The 4,735-nt window shown below is 35.1% G+C and overlaps 1 non-coding gene across 1 annotated transcript; it reads left to right on the top strand.

The window, feature by feature from the left end:
- The first annotated feature begins 3,901 nt into the window (after nucleotides 1-3,901).
- Nucleotides 3,902-4,010, top strand: LOC117287267. The gene has a single exon (XR_004518501.1). It is a non-coding gene; the product is annotated as a U6 spliceosomal RNA (small nuclear RNA).
- The last annotated feature ends 725 nt before the right edge of the window (nucleotides 4,011-4,735 follow it).

Here is a 4,735-nt window from a genome sequence, read left to right as displayed (position 1 = left end):
TATGGTCACTAGCGATTAGGGCTTCGACGTACAAATTGGGGGGACACAATTCAGTCAAGAGCAAAAAAAAAAAATAACATTGCATGGAGTGACTATTGCATGTGGATAAGAAGCAGAAATGGCAACAGTGTGACAGGAATGGGTAGGACTGGAACTGTCTGCCGTGAAATACCTGCGTCGCAATATTGTGGGAAGGTGAACTTAAATTCACTAAAAGTGTAAATTGTAAACCCTAGGGCAACCACTAAAAACTTCTTTTAAAACAAGTATAATTAATAAACTTAGAGAACAGATCAAGCGGAATTATATATAAAATACTCAGATAAAACCAAAGAAGCCAGAAAAAGAAGTCTCTGGCAACAAAGGAAAGCAGTCACAAACATGTTTGATAGTAATCAAAACGTGCCCATGATCAATTTAAATGTGAATGGTCTAATTACACCTGCAAAAAGACAGAGATTGTCAAAACAGATAAAAAACAAGACTCAATTTTACATTTTCTATTAAACACTCACTTGCTATATAAAGACTTTGATAGGTTAAAACTAAAGAGGTAGAGAACCTTAATTAACCTTAATCAAAAGAAAGCTGGTGAGTAGAACAACTATGTTAATTTCGGACAAAGCAGATTTCAAAATAAGGAAAATTATCAGAAATAAAAGGCAGCATTATATAATTATAAAGGGGTCAATTCTCCAAGAAGATCTGACAATCCCAAATGTGCATGCTGCTAGCCACACAGCATCAAAACACACGAGGCCAAACAGCTAGAAGGAGGGACCAACAAATCCACTATTAATATTTAGAGACGTCAACACCCCCATGTCAGTAATTGATAGATCAGCAGGGAGAAAATCAATAAGGATGGAGTTTTTATAGTGACCTGGACAGCACAATCTATCAGCTTGATCTCACTGAAATTTATAGGATTCTTCATCCAGGGACAGCAAAACACACATTTGCCCAGGGACACCTGGGAATGTACCAAGACAGGCCACGTCCTTTTCGTAAAAGCACATCTCAACAAACAGGAAGAACAGAAACCATACAAAGCACGATTCCACAAAGGAATTAAGCTAGAACTCAATGAAAGAGAGTTGGAAAATCTTCCAAAATTTTGTAATAACTAACTTCTAAGTAACAATGAAGATGTTAAATGTAAATGTTATTCTCACATAAATATATTGAATATAAATCTTATATATACATGTCTTAGTTGTAATGCATTCATATTTACATATTATTTATATATATAATATCTTAATATAAAGGCAGTACATACAAATAATAGCAGAGAAGTCTCAAGATAAACTAAGAAATATTTGTAATTATTTTGAACTAAGTTAAAATAAAGATGAAATGTGTGAGATGGAGCAAAGATAGAGTTTAGAGAGAAATTTATAGCATTACATGTAGACATTAGAGAAGGACTTGAAGTTGATAAATTTAGCTTACATTGTAGCAAATTACAGAAAGAACTTAAGCAATTTAAACCTAAAGCAAATGAAAAAAATGAGGGCAAAAAAGTGAAAATAAAAAAGCAATAGAGAAAAGCAATAAATCAAAGCCATTTCTTTGAAAAGATTTTTTAAAAAACGTAAACATAGAGCCAGGAGCTAGGTGAGCTAACCAAGGAGGAGAGAGTTACACACCAATTGTTAAAATCAGAAATGAAATGTGTCCTACACACATTAAAAGAATATTAAAGGAATACTGCAAACAGCTCTACCTCAGTGTCCACAACTTTGGTAATTTCAATAAAATAAATTTTTGAAAGATCCAAACTACCAAAGCTCACACAAGCAAAATTGGACAACCTGAATAGCCCTGTAATATAAATGTAATTTATCAATAATAACTTTAAAGAATAATTCACAGCAGGATAGTTTCATTGGTTAATTTTATCAAACACTTAAAAGGAAGAAATTATGTAAATTCTCCACATTCTTATTCAGAAAATAAAATCATAGGAAACATTTCTTAACTCATTCTATGAGTCTTGGGTCACCCCAAACACAAAACCTGATTAAAAAACATTGTAAGAAAGGAGAGCTACAAATCAATACCTATCATAACTATCATAACTATAGAAAAAAATCCTTCACATATTTTCAATAAAATCTTTTCACACAGATGCTGTGATTTTCTGTGTAAAAAATACCCACATTTATGTAAGAATATGAGCAAATTGAATCCAACAGTACAGAAAAAGAATACTCATGAGGATCAGGTGGGCTTTACTCCAGGTGTGCAAGGCTGGTTCAACAACCCCAAAGCAGGGACTGCCGCACACCGCCAACAGCAGGCAAATCCTATTCACTGATGCAGAAAAGATTTGACACAATTCAATGTCCACTTGCAACAAAATTTCTCATCAAACTAGGGATAGAGGAAATTTCCTCTATTTTATGAAGAACATTTATAAAATCTCACTTAATAATGAGTAGATGCTTTCTACAATGGGGAATAAGGTAAGTCTATTCCCTCCCAGCACTCCTATGCAGCATACCAGGAACCCCAGCTAGTGCGCCAAGACAAGAAAAGGTCCACTGATAGCAAGGAGAAAGTAAAACTGTGTTGTTCACAAATAACCTTACTGTCAATGTAGAAAGTATCCACATAGTGACCCCTACACTTACAGAACCATTTGATGATTGCACCAAGTTTGAGTGATACCAGGTAAATATACAAAAGGCACTTGCTTTCGTATATGCCAACAATAAAGAGCTGGAATTTAGAATTAAAAATTTTTATAATAGCACCCCAAGAATCTAAAGAAGTAGAATTCAGTAAAACGATGGTTGCCAGAGGCTAGGGAGAATATAAAGAATATAAAGTTTCAAGTAAAGAGGAGGAACAGATTCTTGAGATCTGCTGTACAGCAGGGTAGCTGTAATCAATAATAAGGTATTGTAGATTTCAAAATTACTGAGAGCATATTTCAAATGTCTCACTGTGAAACTGATAGACAAGCAGGGTGATGGATAAACCTGATTGATCATTCCACTTCATATCCATATATCAAATCATCACTTGTACCCCATAAATGTGTAAAATTATGACCTGTCAGTAAAAAAGGCAAGATCAGAGTAATTTTAAAATAGCACCCCAAAAGTGAAATATTTAGGCATAAATCAAATAAACTATGCGCAGGCCATATATGTGGAACTAGAAATCAAAGTATCAGGCCAGAAATAGATTCACACAAATAGTCCACACTGCTCTTTCGAGGTAGGCAGCGGCGCCACTGAGCTCAATCTCCAGCCCTCACACTGCTCTTTAATGGAGGAAAAAAGGCAATTAATTCAAAGGAGGAAGGACAGACTTTTCAACAAATGGTACCAGGACAATCGGGCATGCATACATAAAAGAAATGAATCCAGACACAAACCTTGCATCCTTCAAAAGGGATCGTAGGCCCAAGTATAAAATGCAGCACTGTGAAATTTCTAGAAGATAATGAGGGAGAAAATCCAAGTGGCCTTAGTTTTGGCAAAGGGTATTTAGATAAAATAGCCAAACTATAAATCCATGAAAGAAAAAATGATAAATTATGCTTTATTAAAATCCAGAAACTTTTGCTCCATGGAAGATACTAAAAGGAGAATCAAAGACAAGCTATGGATAAGGAGAAAACATTTACAAACCACACATCTGATAAAGGACTTGTATCCAAAATGTATGAAGAACTTGTAAAACTCAATAATAGCAAAACGAACAAATCAATTCAAATGTGGGCTAAACGATCTGAAAAGATAGCTCATCAACAAAAGTACACATGTGTAAGCATGTAAAAAGGAGCTCAGCATCATGTGAATTACAACAGAGAATTACAAACTAAAACATTGAGACACCACTACATACTTATTAGAAGGCCTAATTTTTAAAATGGCGCACATCTGTAATACTCGCTTCGGCAACACATATACTAAAATTGGAAAGATACAGAGAAGATTAGCATGGCCCCTGCACAAGGATGACATGCAATTCGTGAAGCATTCCATATTTTTAATAAAAAAAGAAAAATAAATAAACAAATAAAATAAAATGGCACACATCTGCAATCCCAGCCTTCTGGGAGCCTGACACAGGAGGATCACAAGTTCAACCCAGCCTGAGCAACTTAGCAAGACCCTGTCTCAAAATAAAAACATGGGCTGGGGCTGTAGCTCAGTGTGAAGGCCTTGGCTTGACACCCAGTAATGGAAAAAAAATATATATATATGTATATATGTATGTATCAAATGCTATATTATTGATAAAGAATGCAAAATGGTATAATCACTTTGGGAGAGAATTTAGCAATTTTTTAAAGTTAAGTACAGTCTTACTATGTGATCCAGAAATTATGTTTGTAGGTTATTTATTCAACCCACGTAGAAACGTATAGCCACAAAAAAATGCTGCATGGAAATATTTATAGCAGCCAACTGTTTGTAGCAGTCTTATTTATAGCTGTCAAGCACTAGCAGTGACCAAGATGTCTTCAACTGCTAAGTAGATAAACTATGGTACATCTATAAAGTTGAATACTATTCACTGATTAAAAGAAATGAACTATCAAGGCACACAAAGACTTAAAGGAAATCTCAATATCTATGCTAAATGGCCGGGCATGGTGGCACACACCTGTAATCTCAGCACTTGGGAGCCTGAGGCAGGAGGATCACTGAGTTTGAGACCAGCCTGGGCTACATAGTGAGTTCCACGTCAGTCTCAACTACATAGTGAGACC

Source organism: Fukomys damarensis, unplaced genomic scaffold, assembly GCF_012274545.1.
Source record: "Fukomys damarensis isolate Sample0158 unplaced genomic scaffold, DMR_v1.0_HiC HiC_scaffold_22, whole genome shotgun sequence".
Classification (NCBI taxonomy): domain Eukaryota; kingdom Metazoa; phylum Chordata; class Mammalia; order Rodentia; family Bathyergidae; genus Fukomys; species Fukomys damarensis.
The sequence above is the reverse complement of the archived record's forward strand: the minus strand, read 5'-3'. Positions and strand labels throughout refer to the sequence as shown.